The 16,331-nt window shown below is 41.0% G+C and overlaps 1 protein-coding gene and 1 long non-coding RNA gene across 2 annotated transcripts in view; one reads left to right on the forward strand and one right to left on the reverse strand.

Annotated features, from left to right (window-relative positions):
* The window catches only part of LOC121531870 (rho family-interacting cell polarization regulator 1), a 137,555-nt gene that overhangs the window by 16,295 nt on the left and 104,929 nt on the right, over positions 1–16,331 (forward strand). The window lies entirely within an intron of this gene.
* LOC121531871 lies at positions 1,567–2,263 on the reverse strand. The gene is made up of 3 exons (XR_005994205.1): positions 2,055–2,263; positions 1,711–1,773; positions 1,567–1,596 (listed from the first exon to the last, which is right to left on the reverse strand). It is a non-coding gene; the product is annotated as an uncharacterized LOC121531871 (long non-coding RNA).

A 16,331-nucleotide genomic window follows, 5' to 3' on the forward strand; every position in this document is an offset into this window, starting at 1 on the left:
TTTTTATCTACATTTCTGCCTGAGAAATGACACCCTGATATAGTTCTGTGATCTGTGATATACTTCTGTGAATCACTGAGGCATTGTGTGTTTGTGTGTTCTTTGTCCTCAGAACTTTCAAATAACTTGAGGTGTTTTATGATTAATAGTGATGTTGTGCTTTTGGACACTGTCCTCAGGCTCCAGCTTTATGTTTATATGTTTTTATGTTGATGTGCTATTGTTTTTAATTGATTTTATTTTATTTGTATATTTAACCTATTCTTGACTCTGTGGTTCTTGCACTTGTTTGGGGAACAGGATTTCATTATTTTTATCTACATTTCTGCCTGAGAAATGACACCCTGATATAGTTCTGTGATCTGTGATATACTTCTGTGAATCACTGAGGCATTGTGTGTTTGTGTGTTTGTCCTCAGAACTTTCAAATAACTTGAGGTGTTTTATGATTAATAGTGATGTTGTGCTTTTGGACACTGTCCTCAGGCTCCAGCTTTATGTTTATATGTTTTTATGTTGATGTGCTATTGTTTTTAATTGTTTTTATTTTATTTGTATATTTAACCTATTCTTGACTCTGTGGTTCTTGCACTTGTTTGGGGAACAGGATTTCATTATTTTTATCTACATTTCTGCCTGAGAAATGACACCCTCATATAGTTCTGTGATATACTTCTGTGAATCACTGAGGCATTGTGTGTTTGTGTGTTCTTTGTCCTCAGAACTTTCAAATAACTTGAGGTGTTTTATGATTAATAGTGATGTTGTGCTTTTGGACACTGTCCTCAGGCTCCAGCTTTATGTTTATATGTTTTTATGTTGATGTGCTATTGTTTTTAATTGTTTTTATTTTATTTGTATATTTAACCTATTCTTGACTCTGTGGTTCTTGCACTTGTTTGGGGAACAGGATTTCATTATTTTTATCTACATTTCTGCCTGAGAAATGACACCCTGATATAGTTCTGTGATCTGTGAAACAGTTATGTTAATCATTGAGGCATTGTGTGTTTGTGTGTTCTTTTTCTTTAGAATTTTCAAATAAACTTGACGTGTTTTATGATTAATAGTGATGTTGTGCTTGTACTATTTTGGACACACTGTCCTCAGGCTCCAGCTTTATGTTGTATGTTGATCGTATTAAAACAAAGAAAACAATCTGAAGTTGTTGTTTTTAAGTTATATATACCATGATTTTTCCGGTCCGGCCCACTTGGGAATAGATTTTCCTCCATGTGGCCCCTGAGCTAAAATGAGTTTGACACCCCTGCGATACAGATACTATGCATATCGCCATGTTGTCTGTTGGTAATGGGGCTACCTTGGAAAACATGTCAGAGTGGTCATACCTTCCTGTGCAGTGTCCCGTATACAACAGGAGTTCCCTGATCCTGGTGCAGAATACACAGGGTTTCTCCCTCCCGATATTGACTGATACCACTCAATTCAATAATAAAAAAAGACAATCCAAGTACAAGTTGTGTCTAGTAAACATGTTATGCAGAGTGCCAGGTCTCTCAGTATCAAGCCCGTCTGTCAGTCTGGACTTCATCACATCATCTTGCAAGTCTCCATGTGCTGGCTCCATACATGTTTCTGTGAACACATACACGCAGTGACTGTTCTATTACCAATGGCAGTTAGGATAGGTAATATCTGACACACAAACAGGTGCTATGTTGATGTTTGAACAGGTCAGATAAAACCTACCCAATTATGGTCTCCCCATCAAACAACTGAGGCTTCAGTCTGGAAAATGCATCTCCAGTCCATCTGTAGAAATAGGCAGAGTTGAGGCAGAGTTCATCAGCGACACATGGAATGAAAAGGGTGTTGCTATTACTGGACATTTGTGCTGTACTGTATTATTAGTAATCATCTCATTGTGGATGTGTTGAGTGGATGTGTTGAGTGCCAGGTCTCTCTGCATCTCATACATTTGTGAACACATACACACAGTCACTGTTCTATTACCAATGGCAGTTAGGGATAGATGATATCTGACACACAAACATATACTATGTTGAAGTTTGAACAGGTCAGACTATACGTACCTAATTCTGTCCTCCCCATCCAAGACCGTTGGTGAGCAGGCAAGAGGCGAGGCTGGAGGTGAGGTCTTTGCCAGAGCCCTATTGATGGGCATAGCAGCGTAGATCAGCTCCTTGCCCCTCATCAAAGATAATGGTTGGTCACAAACAAACACACACAGAGCACTGATTACATTATCAATGGTGGTTATGATTAACCTGGTGGAACCAATCTGATCGCTTTGTTCACCTTTCTATTTCACTTCAGATATCATAAAATGTGAAGTGAAATAGAATGGTGAACACAGCGATCAGGCTGGTTCCACCAGGCTAGGTTATGCCCTGGACATTATATGCATCTAAGAAGTAGAATATAAGCAACAAATAATGTCAGTTTACGTAAATTATGTTTCACAGTTGGGTTATCAAATGTATCAAAGTAATGAAGTGGGTTACCTTCTGTATTTGTACAAATGATGAGCCTGTGAAAACTGTTGCTGCCGACAGGTGAAGGTTGCTGGCCGGATACTTGCCAACATGTGGCTGACTGTTCCATTCATAGGAATTTTCACAGCGAGGGCATGTCTGCATGATGCTGATGAGGGCCCCATTGCTGATCTTCTCTATGCTGCATTTTCGGCTGCAAACGGGACATCTCTCGAACAACTGCAGCAGGCAATCTTATGAGGTGGTGCTGACTGGGAAGGCCTGTGACAGGGTGATATAATAGACAGCCAAGTGGCAAATTGTATTTTGTTCTAAAGAAAGGACAAAGCTTTTTACTAATGCACTTCACAACCAAAATGACTCTACTAGTTGTACCTGCTTGGCTGGGGAATTAGCCTACTAGCTGGGTATTTTTGTTATTCAACTTTTCACATAACATATATTACCTGTCGTTGTTGATGAAGCTGTCTGTGTCATCAGGGAAGTAATTTGGGTCACAATCAGAGGCCTCATGATGGCATGTCCTTTACATAGGAATCGAGGGAGACTGGCAACAACAGAGGAAGTGTCACAAAGGTACTTGTGTCGCATGACACACTTTTATTCTGAGGTCTTGCCTGACAAGCTGTGAAAATAGCAAGTGAACAGTGAATTACATGATTTTTGGAGGTCGCTAAACCATTGCAATCAAATCAAATGTTATTTGTCACATGAGCCATATACAGCAGGTGTAGACCTTACAGTGAAATGCTAACCAACAATGCAGTTTTAAGAAAAATAAGTGTTAATTAATGCCTCGGAAAAAATGGCATTTTGGGGTGAATTTACATACACATTTTGTATTTGATAATCTAGCAATACATGTATGAAGTTAATAAAGTGCATGTTCTGAGTGAGGGCTGTGATGACAGTACAATCACAGGAAAAGATTGGCCAGTGTTTCCGCTCACTGAACTGCTATTGAATGTCTGTGTGGGTCTGGCTGACTAGTGCTTCCTGATGAAAGGGCACTGGTGCCAAAGAGGGAGGTATAGCACACATGCCCTTTACACTTCCTCTATGTTTGTCTTACTATATAGCCTAGAGAGGAAGATATTTAATACATTTATCATAAACATTGTCTCATTTTTCATTTGAGTGTTTGATTGACATGTGTGATGTGTGAGTCTCTGTGTGGGATGGGTGAAGTTCAGATGTCCATTCAGAGCTGGTGTCCCAGACACCCCCCGCCCCCAACTCCCCCCACTTCTAACCCAAGCAGTGCTTGGTTAAGATGGATACTTGAACAGACTGCACTCAAAGAAATAGGATACAATTCTATCCCTGAGTAAAAAAAATTGTTTGGGAGGCCTTTCTTTTTATCTCTAAAGCACTCTGAGTCTACCCAGACAGAGACTCGGGCAGACGTGGAGCCCCTTTTAACATCTCTTTATTAATTTACAAGGCAGGTGCCCTCGTCCAGGATCAGTTGATTTAAGGGATGTACAGTATTTTGCTCAGTAACGGGGTGTAGTAGGCTAGTTTATTATACAAACCAATCATTACAAATCATAACAGCTGCCTCACCCAGACCACTGTTCCTGCCCAGGATACCAACTGATGTATATGTGTCAATGCTTAACAAAATATATAAACAATGACAAAGAATATTAATAACTAACATATTTTGATATATTATCAACATGATTTCAGTACCTCTTTTATATTAGGGTTGCACAAGATTAACTCCACTAACATCACTAAAAGTGTGTAATGTCAGAGTTCTTTCTTGTGCATCCATCTACAGTAAACATAGATGAATATGTAACTAGTGATTGGCGTTGTTGTGGAAATAGGTTAGCTAACAACCTATGGGAATCTGGTTTAGTTGCCTGTGTGTGTCTCTTACCCTCAGTTTCATTCTTGTATTATTTTATCTCCACTATTTTATCTTTGTCAACATGCAGTGAGGTTGTTCTACTCTGGGAATGAGCAGGGAGGGATAGGGTCAGAGGACAGCCACATGCCCTCCTCTCCTCAGAGAATAGTATATATTATTCCTATGGATCCAGTTTCAAGGCTGCAGTTAACTCTGTGGTGACACTATTGATGTTCTTTTATAAACAAACTCAAATGGACATTTACTGTCAGAACAGAGTATATGAAGCTCATTGACATGACATAATCATATAAACTTAGATCAATGATAAAAGGTCAGCAAAAGTTAGAAAAAATAAAAGGTTCATGTCTCCCATATGTTCTGTGCCCAAAGAGAGACCCCCAGAGTCCTGTAAATCCAGTGAAACCACATTATCACTTCACAGCATCCTCCACACAGTGTCACTCTCTATCCTTAGGAGGGCAGTGTTTAACAAGGATAGAGTTTCAGTTCACTGTTGACTTGTCTCCCTTCAAGTTTTGGTGAGAATGATTTACAGATACATACATTTTCAGGGAACAATCAAGATGATGTTGACTACACGTTTTTTCTCGATAAACATAAAAATGTGATAAAGTAGCATATTTAGATACTTTATGCTTAATCATGTATACCCCTTCAACCAATTATCAATTAATAATATGCCATTTAGCAAACGCTTTTATCCAAAGCGACTTACAGTCATGTGCGCATACATTTTTACGTATGGGTGGTCCCGGGGATCGAACCCACTACGCCATGCTCTACCAATTGAGCTACAGAGGACCAATTAATCAGTAGCCTAGCCTAAATCACATCACAACAAATATTTAAGTCCATTCCTTTGAATGTCTGAGCTCCAGCTGTCTCTACTCCTCTCTGTCCTCTGTCCTCCTCTAGCCCTGCGTCAGAGTATGGAGGTAATTATCAGGTCTCATCATCAGCACATTGTGTGGATGCCACTCCAGCCCTCTCAGCAGAGCAAAGGTCACTCACATTGTTTATATGTTTAAGAGGTGAGAGAGGAAAGAGAGGAGAGGGTCGTTCTGTTTGTACCTAGAACAAATTAGTTAGAGTTAGATTAAGGAACACATTAACAGCAACAAATTAGACAGAAACAGATGGTTGAAGGAAGGTTAACCATACAGTGCCTTGCAAAAGTATTCAGACCTCTTGGATTTGTTCACATTTTATTGTGTTACAAAGTGGGATTAAAATGGATTTAATTTTCCTTTTTTGTTAACAATATACACAAAATAGTCTGCAATGTCAAATGGGATGAAAATGTTAATATTTTTTTTTAAAGATTAATAGAAAATCGAATAACTAAAATATAGTCGTTACATAAGTATTCAGCTCCTTTGTTTAGGCAAGCCTAAATTAGTTCAGGAGTAAAATGTGGCTTAACAAATCACATAAAAAGTTTACATGGACTCACTCTGTGTGAAATAATAGGGGTTGACATGATTTTTAAATGACTAACCCTTCCTCTGTCCCCCTTACACACAACATATGTAAGGTCCCCCAGTCAAGTATTGAATTTCAAGCACATATTCAACTACAAAGACCAGGGAGATTTTCAAAAGCCTTATAAAAAAGGGCAGTGATTGGTAGATTGGTAACAATAAAAAAATCTGACATTGAATATCTCTTTAAGCATGTTCTAGTTAATTATGCTGTGCATTCTGTATTAAACCACCCAGTCACGTCAAAGATACAGTCGTCCTTCTGAACTGAGCTGCAGGACAGGAATGAAACTGCTCAGGGATGTTATCATGAGGCCATTGGTGATTTTAAAACAGCTACAGCGTTCAATGGCTGTGATGGGAGAGAACTAAAGTTGGATCAACAACACTGTAGTGACTCCACAATAATGACTTAAATGACAGAGTGAAAAGAAGAACACAAATATACAAAATACTAATATTCCAAAACATGCAACAAGGCACTAAAGTAATACTGCAAAAAAAAAGCACGACAAAGGAATATACTTTTTGGCCTTAATGCAAAGCCCCATGTTTGGGGCAAATCCAACACAACACATCACTGTGTAACTGCTTCCTTATTTTCAAGCATGGTGGTGGCTGCATCATGGTATGGGTATGCTTGACATTGGCAAACACTGGGGAGTTTTTCAGGATAAAAATAAATGTGATAGGGCTAAGCACAGGCAAAATCCTTGAGCAAAACCTGCTTCAGTCTGCTTTACATCAGACACTGGGAGAGGAATTTACCTTTCAGAAGGACAATAACCTACAACACAAGGCCAAATCTACACTGGAGTTGCTTACCAAGAAGACAGTGAATGTTATTAACTGGCCAAGTTTGACTTAAATCTACTTGAAATACTATGGCAAGACTTGAAAATTGCTGTCTAGCCATGTTCCCCAACATCTTGGCAGAGCTTGAAGAATTTTGGAAAGAATAATAGGCAAATACTGCACAATCCAGGTGTGCAAAGCACTTAGAAACTTATCCAAGAAGACTCACAGCTGTAATTGCTGCCAAATGTGTTTCTAACATGTATGGGAGCTGAATACTTATGCAACAACTATATTTTATGTAATTTTTATTAATAAGAAAAAAAACATACACATTTTCTTCCGCTTTGACATTACAGAGTATTTTGTGTAGATTGTTGACAAAAAAAAATCATCCCACTTTGTAACACAATAGAATGTGAAGAAATCCAAGGGGTCTGAATACTTTTGTAAGGCCCAATATATATAGTGCATTCGGAAAGTATTCAGACCCCTTAACTTTTTCAAGATTTTGTCACGTTACAGCCGTATTCTAAAATTAATTAAATTGTACTTTTTTTTCTCATCAATCTACACACAGTTCCCCATAATGACAAATCCAAAACAGTTTAATTTTTTATTTTAGCAAAGGTATAAAAATTAAAAAATGAAAGATCACATTTACATAAGTATTCAGACCCTTTACTCTATTTGGCAGCGGTTACAGCCTCGAGACTTCTTGGGTATGACCCTACAAGCTTGGCACACCTATATTTGGGGAGTTTCTCCCATTCTTCTCTGCAGATGCTCTCAAGCTCTGTCAGGTTGGATGGGGAGCGTCGCTGCAGAGCTATTTTCAGGTCTCTCCAGAGATGTTCGATTGGCTTCAAGTCTGGGCTCTGGCTGGGCCACTCAAGGGCATTGTCCTGAAGCCACTTCTGCATTGTCTTGGCTGTGTGCTTAGGGTTGTTGTCCTGTTGGAAGGTGAACTTTCGCCCCAGTCTGAGGTCCTGAGCGCTCTGGAGGTTTTCATCAAGGATCTATCTGTACTTTGCTCCGTTCGTCTTTCCCTCGATCCTGACTAGTCTCCCAGTCCCTGCTACTGAAAAACATCCCCACAGCGTGAAGCTGCCTCCACCATGCTTCACCATAGGGATGGTGCCAGGTTTCCTCCAGACGTGGCTCTTGGCATTAAGGCCAAAGAGTTCAATCTTGGTTTCATCAAACCAGAGAATCTTGTTTCTCATGGTCTGAGAGTCCTTTAGGTGCCTTTTGGCAAACTCCAAGCGGGCTGTCATGTGCCTTTTACTGAGGAGTGGCTTCCGTCTGGCCACTCTACCATAAAGGCCTGATTGGTGGAGTGCTGCAGAGATGGTTGTCCTTCTGGAAGTTTCTCCTATCTCCACAAAGGAACTCTGGAGCACTGTCAGAGTGACCATCGGGTTCTTGGTCACCTCCCTGACCAAGGCCCTTCCCTCCCGATTGCTCAGTTTGGCCAGGCGGCCAGCTCTAGGAAGAGTCTTGGTCGTTCCAAACTTCTTCCAATTAAGAATGATGGAGGCCACTCTGTTCTTGGGGACCTTCAATGCTGCAGACATTTTTTGGTACACAATCCTGTTTCGGCGCTCTACGGTCAATTCCTTCGACCTCGTGGCTTGGTTTTTGCGCTGACATGCACTTTCAACTGTGGGACCTTATATAGACAGGTGTGGGTCTTTCCATATCATGTCCAATCAATTGAATTTACCACATTTGGACTCCAATGAAGTTGTAGAAACATCTCAAGGATGATCAATGGAAACAGGATACACCTGAGCTCAATTTCGAGTCTCATAGCAAAAGGTCTGAATACTTATGTAAATAAGTTATTTGTTTTTTATCTTTTATAAATTTGCAAAAATGTCTAAAAATCTGTTTTCGCTTTGTCATTATGGGGTATTGTGTGTAGATTGACGAGGAAAACAATTAATTTAACCCATTTTAGAATAAGGCTGTAACGTAACAAAATGTGGGGTCTGAATACTTTCCGAATGCACTGTATAACCTACAGCTACAGTTTGCATACATTTTGTCCCGGGAAAGTGTCCCACTCCCAACCCTGCCTAGTATATCTAAGAAATGTGGGAGTGGTAAGGCTGTTCAGTCAGAAATGGAAATTCAGGAATTGCACTGTATCTATAACTTGCTTGGACAGTTTCTTTCTTTAAATGGCTGCTGTTGTCTGAATAAGGGCTCTAGATGGTTCAAAATGAGCACGAAGCGTAGCGCTCCAAGCCAGCTCCAGGAAACAAGAAAAAACACCAAAAGCCCTTTTGTGTTGCCTTCCTTATTTACAATTGTTTACTGGCCACAACTACATTATCAGCATGTATTTCTGACCCTGTCACAGGGTCATGTGCTGCATAGGGATTCCAAACACAAAAAAATAAATAGCAATCACAGCCTCTCTGTGCAAATGAACTAGCCAGGCAGGCATGGGATGAGTCTTTCAAGGGAGGTAGGTAAAATTTCATGTGCTGCTTTTTCTACGAGTGCATGAAGGTGTCGTTGTCTTCACTGAATGGTTTGTGTTTTGATTAAATGGTCAGCTGAAGTAAAAGAAACACTGAGCAATGATTTCATCGCTGGTGCTGTTTTCTGGAATGGAAACATGTTTAGGCATCTTTGATGCCAGCTTTTCTCTCTGTCTACTTCTCTCTTCTTTCTCTCTTTCCCCTCAGTGTAACGGACACTCAGCACTCTTCTGTGGCTTGAATGGGATCTTTAATGGGAACTCCAGTGAGAGGCCCTTAGCTGGCATTTAATTACCTCAGGGCTCTGGAGCGGCTCCATACTTCTCTTCTCAGTCCCATTATGCTGCGCTTAGCTGAGCTGAGTGAGGAGGTCAGACCGGACTGGACCCAGGCCCAGCACCACTGACCAGGCCCAATAAGGTGGAACACTGACAAAACCTCACTCAGAAAGGCAAGGTCCACACAGGAATACATCATTAGCATTTTACCCACAAATACATAGGAGATAAACATCCACAAGGACAGAGAGACATACACACATTAATGGATTGATGTGACCATATGCTCAGAGAGTGAATACGTGCACCTCCCCCTCCATCAAGGCCAGCTTAGATGAGATGCCATCTCTTCCACTTCCTCCCACAGAGCTGTGGGGCGAGGGGGGTAGTGGTAATCAGGAGATCGGGCCTGAGCCGACGGGGTCCCACCCAGCTCTAATGGGTTCAGGAGAGGGTAGGAATTTGGGGAGGGGAGAAAGATTATCTAGGGCCGAGGGGCAGGCAGGGGGATTCTCTCCCTCAGGCCCCCATCTAGCATTGTTTGGAAGTGTAAAGGGCGACTAGTGTCATAATTTGGAGGTCCTCCAGACTGCGACTAGCTACTGTCAGCCAGCCGCCCTGGAACAACTGTCAAATCGGGGACAAAGCCCCAACCCCCATGTCTCCCCCTTCTGTGTCTCAATGTAAAGTGACAGATTGCTACGTTACAAAACATTCAGTCATTTGTAACAAAGTGGTTCTCCGTTATTCAACAGGCCCAGATACTGTATATACATTGAGCAGCCTTTTAGTGAGGGCTTTCTGTGGTAAGATATGGCCCTCATGAAGAGAAAACCAAACTACACTGTAAACAAACATGTAAACACTGTCTCTCAGTGTTTCTTTAAATGTTTTTGCATTCCATCCCCCTGTTCTACAAAGTGTCATACAGACCCTTTGATTTTATGTTCTTATAAGTTGATCAACATGTCTTTAGGCTCTGCAGCTCAGGGGCAGCTAATTCTTTCCATATGTGTGTTTGTCTGTGTTTGTGTACTGCATTAAGAGATGTTAAGCCCATTGGCTCATATACGGTACTCCTAAATTATTATCATGGAAAAACTGCTTATTGGATCAACTTATCAGTTTTAGTAATTTTAATAAGGTTGTTTATTAATTAATGTAAAAAACTGAGTTAATTAGCCTATTAATCATATTAGTGTATTGATTAATAATTGAGAGAGAGCCTACCTCAGCATAAAATAGATGAAAAGCCCATAATCTGTAACCACAGCAGCCATTTATCACAGGGTCTGTAAAGCCTTGCAGGGTGTTATGGCCGGCCTCAGTTAAGGGAGACTCCGTTATTCATTAGACATCCTGAATTATTCACAGAGGAGAGAGGAAGAGAGTGATGAAGCCAAATCCTCCTCCTCTTCTTTATTGTTGTTGTCATCCTCTTCTTCTTGTTTTCCTCCTCCTCCTCCATCTGCATGCCCAGTCCAGTCTAGACTCCTTGGCTCAGGACATTGCCATTGGCAGAGCAGACTCTCATAGGATGTTTTTTTATTTTTATTTTTTTAATTTCACCTTTATTTAACCAGGTAAGCCAGTTGAGAACACGTTCTCATTTACAACTGTGACCTGGCCAAGATAAAGCAAAGCAGTGCGATAAAAACAACAACACAGAGTTACATATGGGGTAAACAAAACATAAAGTCAAAAATACAACAGAAAATATATATACAGTGTGTGCGAATGTAGTAAATTATGGAGGTAAGGCAATAAATAGGCCATAGTGCAAAATAGTTACAATTTCATATTAACACTGGAATGATAGATGTGCAAAAGATGATGTGCAAATAAAGATACTGGGGTGCAAATTAGCAAAAGAAATAACAATATGGGGATGAGGTAGTTGGATGGGTTAATGCTCCACAGGTCTATTTTCCTTGATATGATGATGGTACACTTATGTAAAGTGTGTCCCAAGAGAATCATGCACAACCAGAGCCAAACAGCAGCAGATGAGGCTCACATATTTTCCAGACAGTCAAATGTTGGTTCCTACTAAGAATATGACAACGTGGGGGTAAAGTGTGCGTTCCTATTCCTTCAGATACGTGTCCTCTCCTGTGCTCTCATGTGCACATTTTCCTTCAGTCCTGGAATGAGGGCCCTAGGACTGCCTGACCTAAATAGGGAGCCCCATGCCTCAGATCAGTGGGATATTGAGGGTGTATAGAGAGAGGGACTCTGTGTGTGTGTGTGTGTGTGTGTGTGTGTGTGTGTGTGTGTGTGTGTGTGTGTGTGTGTGTAATACAAACAGATGGAGCACCCAGGTGCATGTGGCGAATAGCAAAGAATGCCTGTTTGCTCATGTGTATCAGTATGTTTTGGTGGGCGTTTGCGTGGACATTAGTATGAATGGCCGTCATTTCAAAGGTCTCTGCATATCAAACAGATGGCTTACATAACTGTGAGCTTTCTTTCTCAGAACACTTCAGGGATTTCTCTTTCTGCTTGTTCTCCTCCGTTGAGTTTTTATGAAACATATTTACAGAGTTCTTGAGTTACTGAGGAATAATAATTATTATTTTAAAACAATTAATTTTAGGGGGTACAGTGCCTTGCAAAAGTATTCATCCCCCTTGTCGTTTTTCCTATTTTGTTGCATTACAACCTGTAATATAAATTGATATTTATTTGGATTTCATGTAATGGACATACACAAAAGTCTAAATTGGTGAAGTGAAATGAAAAAAATAACTTGTTTCAAAAAATTATAATAAATAAATAACGGAAAAGTGGTGCGTGCATATGTATTCACCCCCTTTGCTATGAAGCCCCTAAATAAGATCTGGTGCAACCAATTACCTTCAGAAGTCACATAATTAGTTAAATAAAGTCCACCTGTGTGCAATCTAAGTGTCACATGATCTGTCACATGATCTCAGTATATATACACACCTGTTCTGAAAGGCCCCAGAGTCTGCAACACCACTAAGCAAGGGGCACCACCAAGCAAGCGGCACCATGAAGACCAAGGAGCTCTCCAAACAGGTCAGGGACAAGGTTGTGGAGAAGTACAGATCAGGGTTGCGTTATAAAAAAAGATCCTAAACTTTGAACATCCCATGGAGCACCATTAAATCCATTATTAAAAGATTGAAAGAATATGACACAACAAACCTGCCAAGAGAGGGCCGCCCACCAAAACTCACAGACCAGGCAAGGAGGGCATTAATCAGAGAGGCAACAAAGAGACCAAAGATAACCCTGAAGGAGCTGCAAAGCTCCATAGCGGAGGTGGAGTATCTGTCCAAAGGACCACTTTAAGCCGTACACTCCACAGAGCTGGGCTTTATGGAAAAATTGACAGAAAAAAAGCCATTGCTTAAAGAAAGAAATAAGCAAACACATTTGGTATTCGCCAAAAGTCATGTGGGAGACTCCCCAAACATATGGAAGGAAATTGAGCTTTTTGAGACTAAAATTGAGCTTTTTGGCCATCAAGGAAAACGATATGTCTGGGGCAAACCCAACACCTCTCATCACCCTGAGAACACCATCGCCACAGTGAATCATGGTGGTGGCAGCATCATGCTGTGGGGATGTTTTTCATCGGCAGGGACTGGGAAACTGGTCAGAATTGAAGGAATGATGGATGGCGCTAAATACAGGGAAATTCTGGAGGGAAACCTGTTTCAGTCTTCCAGAGATTTGAGACTGGGACAGAGGTTCACCTTCCAGCAGGACAATGACCCTAAGCATACTGGTAAAGCAACACTCGAGTGGTTTAAAGGGAAACATTTAAATGTCTTGGAATGGCCTAGTCAAAGCCCAGACCTCAATCCAATTGAGAATCTGTGGTATGACTTAAAGATTGCTGTACACCAGCGGAACCCATCCAACTTGAAGGAGCTGGAGCAGTTTTGCCTTGAAGAATGTGCAAAAATCCCAGTGGCTAGATGTACCAAGCTTATAGAGACATACCCCAAGAGACTTGAAGCTGTAATTGCTGCAAAAGGTGGCTCTACAAAGTATTGACTTTGGGGGGGTGAATAGTTACGCACACTCAATTTCTGTTTTTTTGTCTTATTTCTTGTTTGTTTCACACAAAAAAATATTTAGCATCTTCAAAGTGGTAGGCATGTTGTGTAAATCAAATGATACAAACCCCCAAATAATTCATTTTCATTCCAGGTTGTAAGGCAACAAAATAGGAAAAATGCCAAGGGGGGTGAATACTTTCGCAAGCCACTGTAGATCAGCTTTAATATTGCAGATAGATTGTATTTTCCATCAATGTAATTGTCTGCATCACTTCCAATCCCCCATATGTTTTTTTTCTCGCAAATATATATACACACACACACACACACACACACACATACTGTTGAAGAAAACTTAACTGTCTCTCTCTCTGCCACCCCCAATGCTTATTCCTTCACCTCTCTCTTTTTCTCCAGGCAGGAAATTAATAAGGAGATAAGTGGAGATGTGGAGAGGGAGAGAGAGGGACAGAGAGAGACAGAAAATATGAAAGTGGGAGAGTAGGAGAGAGAGAGCATCTTGCATGTTTATAAATACATTCAGATTCATGGCTTTTCTGACACGCCCCGGCCTGCCAGATTAGAAAAAGGCATGTGGCCCTGTGGGATGGAGACTAGGTCATGTTTTTCCCTCAGCGGCATGGGAGTAGACCACTTAAAATAAGACCTCAGAGAGAGAGAATGGGGGTGGGAGGGAAGGGGGAGGGAGGAGGGAGCCAGAGATGAGCAGATATACGACCAGAAAATTATGATCAAAGAGGATCTACCCTTGGAACCCAGAATAAATAAACCCCCCCCCCCCAAAAAAGGAACCCAGAGTTGGCTATGCCTCCCCGGGACCCAGAGACAGGGCTGCACACTTGGGTTCAGTGAACATGGGGGTTGATCAGTAAGGGAGCCTGGAAGACCTGTCAACATGATGCCCAGACAGCCACAGAGTCTATCCCCTCTTTACAGACTGTTTTTAACAGTGAGTGACCCACATCTGTGGGTGCTCCCCTGTGGATGACACAGAACACATCAGTGTGGTTTCACTCTGAGAGAGACGAAGAGAGAGAGATTAGATATTTATGAATGATTTTTTTTTCCATGTTCCCCATCCGTACTCCTGTCCTTTTACTTTAATCGTTCATTCAGAAACCCATCCATTCAGTTACTCATTGTGTTAACTATAAATATAATGTACTTTTATCATGTCTATTTTGGCAAATGTAATTCTGAACCAAAGTATATATACATCAAAATCTAAATTATATTAAATTCAGCCATACATTTTGACTCAAAATAATTTCCTTGGACTGAACTCAAAATACTTAATATCATACTATATCAAACGTAAAAGAATTTGTAACATTTTAATCCAAAGTAAACCACACAGTGGGAGGGCTACTAAAACCGGATTAGCTCATTACATTGCCTGAATAATTGTCACAGGGGCGCAACTTTGGTTTTAGAAGTTGGGGGCACATAACCTGACGGTGGGTCTGGTGGTCCTCGCTCAGATTCTTTTGGGCCATCTAAAGCTCATTTCCTGCATTTCTAAATTATTGGTCGACCAAGAGTAGTGTTTTCTTTCGACCAATCAATTGGTCAAAATGATTAAACGTGTATTTTTCCATATATAGTATGTGTTGTTTTTTGTTTTTTTTAAACCTTTATTTAACCAGGTAGGCCAGTTGAGAACAAGTTCTCATTTACAACTGCGACCTGGCCAAGATAAAGCAAAGCAGTGCGATAAACACAACAACAACACAGAGTTACACATGAGATAAACAAAACATACAGTCAATAACACAATAGAAAATCTATATACAGTGTGTGCAAATGTAGTAAGTTATGGAGGTAAGGCAATAAATAGGCCATAGTGCAAAATAATTAAAATGTAGTATTAACACTGGAGTGATAGATGTGTAGAAGATGATGTGCAAATAGACATACTGGGGTGCAAATGAGCAAAATAAATAACAATATGGGGATGAGGTAGTTGGGTGGGCTAATTACAGATGGGCTGTGTACAGGTGCAGTGATCGTTAAGCTGCTCTGACAACTGATGCTTAAAGTTAGTGAGGGAGATAAGAGTCTCCAGCTTCAGAGATTTTTGCAGTTCTTTCCAGTCATTAGCAGCAGAGAACTGGAAGGAATGGCGGCCAAAGGAGGTGTTGGCTTTGGGGATGACCAGTGAGATATACCTGCTGGAGCGCATACTACGGGTGGGTGTTGCTATGGTGACCAATGAGCTAAAATAAGGCAGGGATTTGCCTAGCAGAGATTTATAGATTACCTGGAGCCAGTGGGATTGGCGACGAATATGTGGTGAGGGCCAGCCAACGAGAGCATACAGGTCACAATGGTGGGTAGTATATGGGGCTTTGGTGACAAAACGGATGGCACTGTGATAGACTACATCCAATTTGCTGAGTAGAGTGTTGGAGGCTATTTTGTAAATGACATCGCCGAAGTCAAGGATCGATAGGATAGTCAGTTTTACGAGGGCATGTTTGGCAGCATGAGTGAAGGTGGCTTTGTTGCGAAATAGGAAGCCGATTCTAGATGTAACTTTGGATTGGAGATGCTTAATGTGAGTCTGGAAGGAGAATTTACGGTCTAACCAGACACCTAGGTATTCTAAGTCAGACCCGCCAAGAGAGTAGTGATTCTAGTCGGGCGGGCGGGTGCAAGCAGCGTTTGATTGAAGAGCATGCATTTAGTTTTACTAGTGTTAAAGAGCAGTTGTTCAATGAAGGGCCAGATGTATACAAAATGGTGTCGTCTGCGTAGAGGTGGATCTGAGAGTCACCAGCAGCAAGAGCGACATCATTGATATAAACAGAGAATAGAGTCGGCCCGAGAATTGAACCCTGTGGCACCCCCATAGAGACTGCCAGAGGTCCA

This window comes from Coregonus clupeaformis, chromosome 19, assembly GCF_020615455.1.
Source record: "Coregonus clupeaformis isolate EN_2021a chromosome 19, ASM2061545v1, whole genome shotgun sequence".
NCBI classification, from domain to species: domain Eukaryota; kingdom Metazoa; phylum Chordata; class Actinopteri; order Salmoniformes; family Salmonidae; genus Coregonus; species Coregonus clupeaformis.